Source organism: Triplophysa rosa, linkage group LG8 (genome assembly GCF_024868665.1).
Source record: "Triplophysa rosa linkage group LG8, Trosa_1v2, whole genome shotgun sequence".
NCBI classification, from domain to species: domain Eukaryota; kingdom Metazoa; phylum Chordata; class Actinopteri; order Cypriniformes; family Nemacheilidae; genus Triplophysa; species Triplophysa rosa.
The window spans coordinates 3926414-3939907 of NC_079897.1; the positions used below are offsets into that span (position 1 = coordinate 3926414).

The 13494-nt window shown below is 38.5% G+C and overlaps 1 protein-coding gene across 6 annotated transcripts in view; it reads left to right on the forward strand.

Moving 5' to 3' along the window:
• The window catches only part of arhgap33 (Rho GTPase activating protein 33), a 44790-nt gene that overhangs the window by 1421 nt on the left and 29875 nt on the right, over positions 1–13494 (forward strand). Inside the window, exon 1 of one of the 6 annotated variants that reach the window (XM_057341256.1) lies at positions 6292–6310. The exons of the other annotated variants lie outside the window; for them this stretch is intronic. The gene's annotated coding sequence lies outside the window, so the exon portion shown is untranslated. Of the gene's footprint in view, positions 1–6291; positions 6311–13494 lie in introns of those variants that run through there. 6 annotated transcript variants of the gene reach the window in all.

Sequence of the window (13494 nt, forward strand, 5' to 3'; positions counted from 1 at the left end):
CTGGTGGGTTGAGTGTTTTTGAGGGGAGTTTGGGCCCCTCCCTGTCAATGGAGACCTTTCCCACAAACAGCATTATTCCATTGGGAGTATAGCTCTTTTATTGGGTGTGATTTCGTTTTAAATAGTTATCATCTATTGTCATTAATAACAATTTAAGTTGACAGGCATCTGTTGTTTTGGTTGCCTCAAGGAGAGCAACTCTCATCCTGATCAAACAAAGACAACATCCCCTAAACTCCTTGTCCCCTTTATAGTGTTCAAATAGGAGAGATGTAAGCTAGACGCTGCATTTGGCTTACTACACTCTTAAAAATAAAGGTACCTAATAAATAGTTATGGAAAACCTTTAGACCCCTTATTCTTGGCACCTTGATTCTTAAGAGTGTATGTAGCTTTTTCGAGATTTTGAGTCTAATTATTTTTTAGTTACACCTGACTAGACAGATCTGGTTACTGTTTACTCACTGGTTTGTAAAATAAGTGGATCTGCCGGTTCTGCTGGAGACAAACTTATTAACAATCATGTTGGTTTGTTTAAGCTTGGTATCTTAGAAGGGCACAGGTTTGTGTTGGTGCTTAGTCAACATTGACTAAGAGTAGTTAGCAGTTGAAATAGGCCTAACATGTTGCTTCATATCCTTTTAGATAACCACCACACAGAGTTACAATAATGGGAAATTGTAGTTTTTGACTTGATAAAGAGCTGTCGCACTCATCCAGTCAAAAGCATCCAGTCTTGAAATATCTAAGGCCAGAATCTGGATTTGTTAATATTAGGGATGTAACGATTCACGATTCTGATCTCACGATGCGATTTATTCACGATTTACTCACGATTTATTTTGAAAAAATGAGTTGAAACAAATTAGAAATGAACAACGTCCCTTGCATTATTTTACTACTTTTACTACTATTGCACTATATACTACCCTGTACAATGTCTCTTATATGTTATTATCCCCCATTTTCTGTAAAATAGTCTTTATTTTATATATGCACAATTTAGAATCTTTTAGACTGTAAATCGTATTATATTGTATTGTCATTGTGTTGAATGTCTGTACTAGAAGCTTCCAACACCAAAGAAAATTCCTTGTGTGTGCAAGCACACTTGGCAATAAAGCTCTTCTGATTCTGATTCTGATTCTGATTATTTCTTAAATGCTTCACGTTTCTTTGTATGATAAAATAATGTTTTATTTCAAATAACAAAACTAAACTGCAATTTTATAACAAATTAATAATAGAAAAAGTCTCTTTAATATAAACAAACTAATACTGTCTGTGCTTTTCTTGGATTTTTTTGCATTTAAGAAATATCAGCATCCACGTTTAGGTTTGCAGTGAAAATAGCGGCCCCTGCTGTTCAAAAAATGTATTGCGATTCAGTTCAAGCCTCAACCGATTTGAATCGTCACTCATTATAACCGATTTTCAACCGGCTCACGGTGAATCGTTACATCCCTAGTTAATATGGGATGGTTTCGTCTAGGCTTGTGGTCTCATTAGCTATAATCATCTGCCCTGTCTAATGTGTCTGACTCTTATAAAAGCAAAAGCTTGTATCTTTTAAACCTAAAAACAGAACAGAAGTTTTTCTTTTATGCCGATCTGAGGTCTGCAGTTTGTCTTGTTAGGACAAAGGAATAGTTCACCCAAAAATTAAACCATTAAGCTGTTTTATTTTTAGTAACACATTTTAAACATGGCATCATTTTTGGGTGAACTATTTCTTCAAGGTTGTGATTATGGACACAGTCTCATCGAATCCTCCTAGAGCAGTTCCCAAATGCATCTTATAGCATAGTCATGGTTCTTAAAATAAGGTACGTATTGCATCTGATCCCTGGCAGGGTCTATGAGGGTGAAATGCATCATTGTAGTTCAGCAAAGTGTTTAATTACAGCCACAGCATCCCGGTCCGACAGTCGGGGTGTGCAGGAACTTGGCAGTCTGTCCCTTGAAGCTTGTGTCTGAGAGATTTACGACAGATATTTGAAGTCAGAAGTCTGCTGTTTTCCGGTCTTTTGACAGCCTTGATTTGATTTTCCGTTGCAATCGTTCGTCAGAGAGTGCAGTTAAAATCAATAGAGTTTGACGCTAATGAGATCTTGAGTGCCTTCTAGATGTTAAATGAAGAGCTTTGCACAGCCCATATGTTCAGCTTGCTGTCTTAAAGACCAGGGCTGCGTTTCCCAAAAGCATCGTAACCTTAAGTTGATCTAGAACCATTGTCACCACTGGAGCTACGATCGACGTAGGCTTAAAATACTTTTGGGAAGCACTTCCCAGGAACTATTTACTTACATTTACATTACATTCACATTTATTTATTTAGCAGACGCTTTTATCCAAGTTGGGTAAACAATGGAAGCAACTGGGTCAACATTAGGACAACAAAAAGCATAAGTGCAATAAAAGATGTCTCACAAAGCCTACTACAGTGTGCAAAGCTAAGATTTTTATTAGTGCTGTCAATCGATTAAAAAAATTAATCGGATTAATCACACATTTTTTCTGTGATTAATCACGATTAATCGCACACAACAATTATATTTTAAAATATACTTTTACATTTTAATAATTTCACATTTAATCTTCAAATTGATGTAGAAACAACATATTTCTTTAACAGCATCATTTTATGAAAGCTAACATTTTGATATTAGTATTGTAACTGATGTCTCTATTAAATTGATTATTTTAACATTAATTATAGCCATTCAACAGTATAATTGAGAGCTCATGTAGGAAATTGAAGGACACTTTACAGTCTTTAATGCTAAATTATAAATTAAATGCAGAAGAATTCTCATTAAAGCTATAAAATCACATTGATTTCTTCTTTGATTAACATTAGTGACAGGAGTCACAGCAGCACGTTTAAGAACGAGGCCCCTTTAAGAGCTGTCTTAGTACGCAGATCTGACCGTCACCGCACTCCCATTTTCACAACTCTTTGCATTCATTTAAGATTTTATTTTACACTTTGAAGTCTGTGCTTAAGAAAATGCTAGACAAAACGGGCTTTCTGACATAATCTTGTGTGGTTTTATCCATTCAAGCACGAAAGAGAACTTAACACGGATGCGCTGTCTGACAGAGATTCACCGACGCAGCCGTTACTGTACAAACCAGACTGGACCTCGCGTTGCGTTTTGCCGCGTCCCACAGTTTAGAAGCTGTCTATCTTCATTGAACGCCTCAAAGCAACTGTTTTAAATCGCGCTTAAGTGGTTTAAAAGCCTGTACACGAATAAGAGCGTGATTACATAATGTAACGCTAGACAAAGGATGTCAAAACAAACGGATGCTGCGTTAATTGCGATAAATATTTTCTCACGCGTTAATTTGAAAAAATTAATCGCATGCGTTAACGCGTTAATGTTGACAGCCCTAATTTTTATTATTTTTTATATATAGATAGAGTAGAAAAGATATAGAAGTCAATATATTGAATTTGATGCGAGCGACTGTAGGGAGCCAATGTAACTTAATGAAGAGAGGGGTGACGTGTGCTCTCTTCGGTTCATTGAAGACCACTCTTGCTGCTGCATTCTGGATCATCTGCAGAGGTTTTATTGTGCAAGCAGGAAGTCCAGCTAGTAGCGCATTGCAATAGTCCAGTCTGGACAGAACAAGAGCCTGGACTAGGACCTGCGTAGCATGCTCGGATAGGAATGGTCTAATTTTCCTGATGTTGTAGAGGATGAATCTACAGGACCAAGTGGTGCTGGCAACCTGATCTGTGAAGTTTAGCTGAACATCGATCACCACTCCCAGGTTTCTGGCCGTTCTGGAAGATGTGATGGTTGATGAGCCCAGTTGAATGGAGAAGTTGTGATGGATCCTAGGGTCGGCCGGGATTACAAGCAGTTCTGTTTTTGCAAGGTTCAGCTGCAAGTAGGGATGTAACGATTCACCGTGAGCCGGTTGAAAATCGGTTATAATGAGCGACGATTCAAATCGGTTGAGGCTTGAACTGAATCGCAATACATTTTTTGAACAGCAGGGGCCGCTATTTTCACTGCAAACCTAAACGTGGATGCTGATATTTCTTAAATGCAAAAAAATCCAAGAAAAGCACAGACAGTATTAGTTTGTTTATATTAAAGAGACTTTTTCTATTATTAATTTGTTATAAAATTGCAGTTTAGTTTTGTTATTTGAAATAAAACATTATTTTATCATACAAAGAAACGTGAAGCATTTAAGAAATAATGCAAGGGAAGTTGTTCATTTCTAATTTGTTTCAACTGATTTTTTCAAAATAAATCGTGAGTAAATCGTGAATAAACCGCATCGTGAGATCAGAATCGTGAATCGCATCGCATCGTGAGCTGAGTGAATCGTTACATCCCTAGCTGCAAGTGATGGTCCTTCATCCAGAGCAAAATGTCATTCAGGCATTCTGAAATGACAGGTGGAGTGTGTATCATCCGCATAGCAGTGATAGGAAAAGCCATGTTTCCGAATGACAGAGCCAAGGGATGTCATGTATACAGAAAAGAGCAACGGCCCAAGCACTGAGCCCTGAGGCACCCCTGTATCGAGATGTTGGGACTCAGAGACCTCACCTCTCCAGGATACTCTAAATGACCTACCTGTGAGGTTAGACCTGAACTAGGGATGCACCGAATGTTCGGCCACCGAAAATGTTTGGCCGAAAATAGCAAAAACCGCAAGTTCGGCCGAATATGTGAAATGGCCGAATAAATTTTACCGAACATGACTTGTGATACGATCAAGCAGCAACCAGCGCAGAGAGAGAAACAGAGACACGTGTGCGCTTTATTACTGCCGCAAACATTTTGGCAGTGTGTGTGTGTGTGCGCGCGTGTATGTGCGCGCGTGTGTGTGGAGCATTTTAAAGTGTCAGAGAAAGACACAGCACGGGACTTGCCGCACGGAAGTACATTTCCGAATGAAAGCGTCTTTACCGGTCGGTAACTTTACTTCAGACGGAAGCGGGCTGTCTGACAGTAGCCCTGCTGCATGCGACATCCTTTGACATCATACAGTGGTCGCGTGCGCACAGTTCCCTGTACTAAACAACTTGTCAAAGTATGTTCTGTGCACCTTCTGAGAGAATAGTCATCTTTTGTGGGCGGAGTTTGGAGGAGAGACGTGAACTGATATGGTTGTCAGTCAGCATCAGTCAGAATTGCTTGCATTGGATGTTTTTTTTCTCAAATCATTTTTAGCTTATAGGCCTAATGTGGAATGACAGTTTTTTATTAACTGTTTTGTTGTAGGGGTACAGCGTAACTTACATCACATTCTTTTAGCAATCAGTTATAGGCCTAATTAATATAGGCTATTCATGAAGGGAGAGGGCTCAATTTTTTGTTTGAATTTACTTTGTTTTGCTCAATTTTATATTAAGTTGTATTGTATTTTATTGAAAAGCAAGACAAATGATAAAAAGCACATTTTGACTATTCAGTTTGTGGAATAATGAAAAAATAGCTTAATAAATAGAAGAAATGCAAAAAACCATGTTCGGTGTTCAGTATTATTCGGCCTTCGGCCAAGTGTTTCACATCATGTTCGGCTTCGGCCAAGAATTTTCGTTTCGGTGCATCCCTAACCTGAACCATTACTTGAAATAGCTGATCAAGCTAAGAAAATAAATAAGGCCTAATGTTTCTGAAGAGCATCTTTGTAGATTCTTCTGAAGAACTGCTCCTTTTAACTCATTTAAAGATGTTTATCAAACTGACAGACAGATGTTCCTTGTCTTTGAAGAGTAAATAATTTGTGATTTTTAAGGTCCTACTTTGATTTATGGAGTGTCCAACAAGTTTACGTACATGGTGTAAAAACACTTTCATTTTCTAATAATAGGCACTGGGCAGTTATTATTACCTTACTTCTTGACTGACTCTCAAATGATTCGTTCGGCGATTCATCTGTCTAATCCCCTCCTTTCTGTCAGCCTACTCTGATCTGATCTGATGTTTGCGACCATAAAGGAAGGACCACATTTTAAAAAGCCTATCGACATGCAAATAGAGAACCCCACACGAAGACGTGAATAGAGCATCACATGTTCATAACCCCCGAGAGAACATGCCGCCTGCATCAGAAAGAGCCGCGTTATGCAACCTGCGCCTCCATGTTTCACTGCCACTTGGGCTGCTGCAATTACATAAAGAACTCTTGGATGTCTAAGAGAGAGAGAGGGTAGGGCTGCATAATGCCTGCCAGTCTTCATTTACATCCGTATCTCATCTGTTTCCTGTTTACCGCTCGAGTCGTGTGTCTCTCAGACACTTCCCTCCCTCCTCTTTTCTCCTCATATGAAAAGGTCGGACATCTGTCTAATACATTTGTTTTGTTTGTGTGTTTCTCAGGCATATCTCTTAAAGTAGAATGTGTGAGGTTTTATGTGAAGGTTATGCTTCATGGATTTTGAAGTGGTGGCTGATGATGTGGTAGTATTGCGAGGGAGTCAATGTGTTGTGTGGAATCTTAAAGGGATAGTCCCCCCTAAAATGATAACTCTCATTTGCTCACTCTCATGTTTCTGCAAACTAGTACATACTATTTTTGTCTGCTGTGGAATGCAAAATATTTTAAATATTGTACTTTTTTGACTGTTTTGGAGCTTAGTAGCCCCTAATCACTGTATACTTTTATTGAATGAAAAAGAGCAGAACTTTCTCATGAACTTTCGTGTTGTACAGAAAAGGTCAGAATTGGTCATTGGTCAAGAGAATTTTTTGTTCTGGGGAAAACTGTTTCTGTAAGGTGCTGGACAACTTGGTTTCGAAGTCCCATAGATCAGTGGTTCTCAAACTGGGGACCCCAAAATGGATCCAGGGGGCCATAGATTTTGTGGCATTTTATTTTTTATGCAATCATACATAAAAAAATAAGCCCACCAACCAAAAGAATTGATGTTCCAGCAATGTATAACTGAATATGTTTTTGGATTAATAAAAATTCTAATGCCGCTTTTCCACTGCATGGTACCGTCAGGTTTAGTTCGACTCGGCTTGGTACAGCTCATTTCACTTCGGCTCAGTTTACTTTTCCACAGCAGTTTAGTACCGCTTCAAAAAGTGGGTGGGGATTATAAATTTATCGTCATGGTTGCGCCGTCTCTACTGCCGTAGCATCATTGTGAACGCGACAAACACACACACAACACAGGAGTAATGGAGCATATCGATGGTGGATGACAGCAAAACAAAATACTGCTAAAATACCAGAGAGTTTGGGAAATCTTACAGCAAATAACAGACATCGATCATTTGGTTTGCTCGACAGCGCACAAGGATAAGCTAATGTAGCATTTAGCATTGCGCTAAGGGTCTTAATCTCTATTTTACTTTCACGAAGCATATAACGAAATGCCAATATTATGTATCAAAATGCGTATTCATGTGTTGCAAATCCAATGACACTGGTAATGATTCTCTCCGCCCAATCAGTGATCTGTGTGTAAACACATCACATTTTGGTATCGTTACAGTACGCTTGGAACCTCAACCGAGGTGGTACTAAAAAAAGTATTGTCCCCAGTGGAAAACCCCCCCCAAAAGTGAGCTGTACCGCGCCGTGCAGTACTATGCAGTGGAAAAGCACCATAAGTTTAAGATTATAAATCTGTATTTGGGGGGCCACAAAGTGATGCACCCTACACAAAAGGGGCCTTACGACTAAAAAGTTTGATAACCACTGCCATAAATTATTGAACATTTCTAAATCTGAATATGACTGGCAGTCATTTTAGTGGCATTATAATAATATCTTTAATTAATTTTGAAAATATGCCCTCAGTTAAAGATTCATATTCATTTTGTGTGTTTTACATGGATTTTGGAAAACATTTTTAGGCCCAAAGAAAAGATAAGAACGAAGTAAATTTGGCGCTTGAATTGGTGCGTTTGTGATGATGTTTTGCACATACTCGTGTTCTGTGGGACATCTTTTGCATTTTCTGGAATGTATGAAAACTCTCTGTATGAAAACAACCTCTGTGCTACATGACCATAAATGGCAAACATATAATGTAAAATCGTTAATTTTCTGCACTGTTGCTCTTTTTTTTATGACCTATTCTTGAGCAGCTGTGACAGTGACCTCATTCCCAGACTTAGATTCGAGTTCTGATGCCCCTGACTCTGATGCCCTTGACACTGATGCCCCTGTGGCAAATAACAGAATAGTCACAGTTTGCCACTCAAAACATCCTCCTCTGCCAACCCTTATTTTCTCATAGAAATTTCTCATGTTTATTCCATCGCTGTGTGTGTATGTCATTATGAAAAAGGTTTGCTGCTGAATGTGACTGGTTATTCTAGAGATTAACAATGTTAAAGATCAGTGGTGATGATGATGATGGGGGCTCATGGCTGGTCAGAGAGTTTTGTGTTGAATATTTTCAAGCTAGAAAACAAATAAATATTTGCTGTAATTAGTTTTTTTCTTTAGAAAAGACTTTTTAACGACCTTTTTTAATTGGACGATTTGGAGTTGTGCATGCTGATTGGTTTGAAGTCAAGCTGTATTTATGAAAAAACGGCTGCTTTCACCAGCTAATAATTTTATCACCGTGCAGATCGTTTTGTATGGTGCATAGCAGCGTTTTGTTCACTTGTCTATGGTTTTAGAAAAAAAACATTTCAAGTTACATTTTGTACACATTTGTCATTTTGTTCTATAAATCAAAAAGGCACGCAAAACTGTGCCATAGTCATGGCTAAAGCGTGTTATTAGGCCATGGCATGATTAGGACCAGTAAATAAATGTGAACTAGATATGGCCCTGGTTGTGTACCCTTATTCACTTGCTGCTCATGTAGGCTCTCTTCTCTGTGGTGATATGTTTGGTGGCTTTATGCTGTGGTTTAACTAGTCGTCAGATGCTCGGAGCTAAATAATGATTCATGATGCACTTGAGGTCTGAGCGTTTGACACACAGAGGAAACAGGGAGCTTTTTTGGTCTTCATACAGCTTACATACTTTACGTTTCTTAAGTTTCAGTTCCAATCTCTCCGGTTGCCAAGGCAACGCATTTCCCATCACGTCATAGCGCAGCTCTTTTCCGCTCCTGTGTTCCGTGTGGAGGAGTTTCACATTCCTCTCTGCACTTCATTTATGAAGGTATTTCAGTAGCAAAACTTGAGAGCATGTAGATTTTAATTTGTGAACTTGTAAAGTAAGTATTTGTACCTGTACACTAAAATGTACACTCACAGCCCCAATGTGAAAACTTGTCAAATAAAAAACTGAAGTTGAATGTTGAGATTTGCACTCGTGGACAAAACTCACAAATCTGTCTTCTGCATTTGAAGTTGCAGAAAAATAGTCACAAACGTGTAAACTGGCATTAACTAAAATACATTGGCAGATACAAATGCATAGCACATATTTACACGTTTTCCGAGATTCAGATTTGAATTGCAACCACAAATAGGCATCCACAACCTCTCAAATCTGTCACTGCAGTTTCAAATCTTCCCGCCTTGACTTTTGCTACTACTTTCGCGATAAACCCGTTGCAAAACTAACTTGTGCACTTGAAAGCTCAGAGGCGAGAGAAAGAATGGCATTTGATGACGTCACGCGGCTGAGCCACACCGCCCCCTAATGGCAGGAAAAAACACATTTTAAATCACTAATACAGTATTTAATTTAAGATGAAACTCTAAATCAATAAATACATTTTCCTTAACAAAAATACTACTTACGGCCACTTTTTTACGATAAGTTAACTTTTCTATTTTATTCTCTTTTCTATTTACTGCAGTATATCTTTGTTCTATGTTTGTCCTTTATTATATATTTATTGCTTTTCTACCCCATCTGCAAAATAGAATTTCAGGTACATACTGTATGACAATAAAGATCTTGAATCTGATAAGGGTGATGTATAAATTAGCAACCTAATTAACAACCTAACTTAGCTGAAGCAAGTTCGCTGACGATAATGATCAAAATTAAAAACAGAAAATGTACAGTCAGCCTGTCATTGTGTAAGGCTCCTATATCAGAATGATCAGAATCAGTTCTTGTATAACACTGAAGGGGTTTATTCTGCGATAACAACCGACTGGATGCATTATCCTGCGGCTAGTAATTATCACATGAGAAAATAATTGTACACTAAATATTGATTAAATATGTTTAAGCTCATCTGTTAAAAATCCAAACCTTCCATGAGAAAAGAAACTTCCAGGTAAACCCACAACCCCAATACTGTATATGGTGGCATTGCACAGTCCTGCATACAATTTCTGTTCATTTTCCCTTTATTGAAAATAACAAAAAAATATAAAAAAGTAGAAATAGCTTAAAAGTGCAATAATGGTCAATAATACATTGCTCACTGAATTTAATTTACATTTATATTATACTACCAGGAACGTGTTTTTTTAAATTAATATAATATTGGTAACATTATAACTAAAGCAATAATAATTCTCAAGGGTTAGGCTATAGAATCATAATGTTGAACTGTGTAAATGTACATTTTTATATAGTATATCAATGAACATTATAGTATACATAACGGAAAATGTAGTCAGCCTGTCATTATATTTTAAAACAAACCATAGTACACAACGTATTATCGATAGTATACAGAATGATATCATTAAAATACATTACGAAATGATATCTATACAAGATAGTATAAGTCATGGAATAATTATACATGATAGTATACATAAGTCTGATGGTTTCGCTTTAGTTATTTAAACATTATTTAAACTATTATTTGCTAGATCCTTTCATTGTGATTTTTCCGGCCATTAGGGGGCGGTGTGGCTCAGCCGCATGACGTCATCAAATGCCGTTCTTTCTCTCGCCTCTGAGCTTTCAAGTGCACAAGTTAGTTTTGCAACGGGTTTATCGCGAAAGTAGTAGCAAAAGTCAAGGCGGGAAGATTTGAAACTGCAGTGACAGATTTGAGAGGTTGTAGATGCCTATTTGTGGTTGCAATTCAAATCTGAATCTAGGAAAACGTGTAAATATGTGCTATGCATTTGTATCTGCCAATGTATTTTGTAAATGCCAGTTTACACATTTGTGACTATTTTTCTGCAACTTCAAATGCAGAAGACAGATTTGTGAGTTTTGTCTACGAGTGCAAATCTCAACATTCAACTTCAGTTTTTTATTTGACAAGTTTTCACGTTGGGGCTGTGAGTGTACATTTTAGTGTACATGTACAAATACTTACTTTACAAGTTCACAAATTAAAATCTACATGCTCTCAAGTTTTGCTACTGAAATACCTTCATATTCATTTGTCCGTGGTTTATTTTGAAAGAATGAAGTAAAGCAGTCGCAGGTCCCGTTAAAGCAGTTGCTTTGAACCCGTGCCCAGAGGAGCCTATACGCCAAAACAAATGGTCCGTGCCCACCCCCCCATCACCACCACCATGAGCCACTCTGTGTGTGCTAACAGGGTAACTTATATACTTATAACCTGCATAAAATACATGAAAAGTTTATTAATAAAAGGTTTGAGTTTGAAAGAGTTTGACTCCAGTATGTTATCCAGGGGCAGACAGTCTTTCTATGCAAAACCATAAGAGAGTTTTCTATTATGTGGACTTGATAATGTGAAGCTATCTCAATGTGTTTTGTTGTATTAAAGATGACTAGATTAATTGTAAGGTCATATTAATGACAACCGATTAATAATATTACAGAAAATGTACATCCCTAGTGCAAATGCAATCTTTATGTGGTTTTCAGTCATTTATAGACTCTCTCACGCAAACAGACAAACGCTTTGTGTAACCGCAGCGAACTCTTCCTCTGTAACCTCTCTCCATCATTTCCTCATCAGTTTGTCTTCTTTTCTTCCGTCGTCTCTCACGTGGCCCCAGCTGGGAGGCCGAGAAAGTATTTAGTATGCCAGCAGCGGCCCTCAGCCTTCCTGCCTCTCCATAGAAAGCAGGACAGAACATTTGTCCAGCGTGAGGAGGGGGGACATCGCCACAGCGGACTGTGAGAGCAGAGTTTCTAAGTTCCGCTCCAGGAATGTCTGCGATTCATTTGACCTTGCTCATTCCTAGTCCGCAGTTGTCCCCTGGCGTCCCAGACACATTCTGCCCCATGCTAGCGTCCTAGGGGAGTCTAGATGGAGGTTTGGGAGCAATTGCTTCGCCGGGTGAGCATTCAGTATTTACCGTGGGGATGGACATGGATAGTGGTGGATCTATGAATGAGGTCTTTGGAGTGCTGGGGGTTGGGTGGGATCTTGAGGAAGGAGTAGGGGGTTCCATGGTCCTTTAGAAGCCATGGGTGAATGGGAAGGCCAAGGCTGCTTTGTTCTGAGTGGAGGTCGAAGGGCCGTGGGGGAGAGTGGAACAAAACAGAAATTTACAGGACCGCATGAGGTGACGTGGGAGAGGAAACTTACAGCCGTTCAAGACTGAAAAACAAGAAACGGTCTGTGTGAACTTCAGAGCCCTTTAGTGCAGTGGCTCTCTCAACTGGTGGCCACGTCTCTTCATGAATGGAAGGGGTAAAAAAATGCATATTTTAGGGACACTTAGGGGATGACAGTCGTTTTTCACATCTTCAATGTACGCAGTATTTAAAAATAAAATTGGTTTAACTCTGGTCTTTTACTCAAGCTTAACATGAACAGTTTGTAAACTGATGGCTAGGGATGTAACGATTCACTCAGCTCACGATGCGATGCGAGTCACGATTCTGATCTCACGATGCGATTTATTCACGATTTACTCACGATTTATTTTTACAAAATGAGTTGAAACAAATTAGAAATGAACAACTTCCCTTGCATTATTTCTTAAATGCTTCACGTTTCTTGCCATAATAAAATAATGTTTTATTTCAAATAACAAAACTAAACTGCAATTTTATAACAAATTAATAATAGAAAAAGTCTCTTTAATATAAACAAACTAATACTGTCTGAGCTTTTCTTGGATATCAGCATGTCCACGTTTAGGTTTGCAGTGAAAATAGCGGCCCCTGCTGTTCAAAAAATGTATTGCGATTCAGTTCACACCTCAACCGATTTGAATCGTCACTCATTATAACCGATTTTCAACCGGCTCACGGTGAATCGTTACATCCCTATTGATGGCATTAATTGTTATGGGAAACCCATTAAATTGAGTTTTGCTGTGCATCAGGTGATCCGTCTTTGTGTGAAACAACCTATATCAGTACCACGGTATTACCCTGTTAACTTCTTAAAAGTACCTTGTAGTTTCATGGGCTACATACAGCATGTCTGATCATTTGATTTTATACCATGGTATTACTATCTGATACCATTACTCTACTTTTTTTACTTTTTGTAAGGAAGAATGTCTGGGCCTACTCTGATACGCCATCCATTAACTACCCCTCTAATCTTGCCCTCTAATGGTCAGCAGGTTTTCTGTCCTATGAGCTTGGAAAAAAGCTGCTTAGTCTTGGAGATTGAGAGGTGGGGTTTTGGGGAGGTGACTCTCCAAGACGATTGACAATAGCCTCTTTTGCTTGACTGACCTT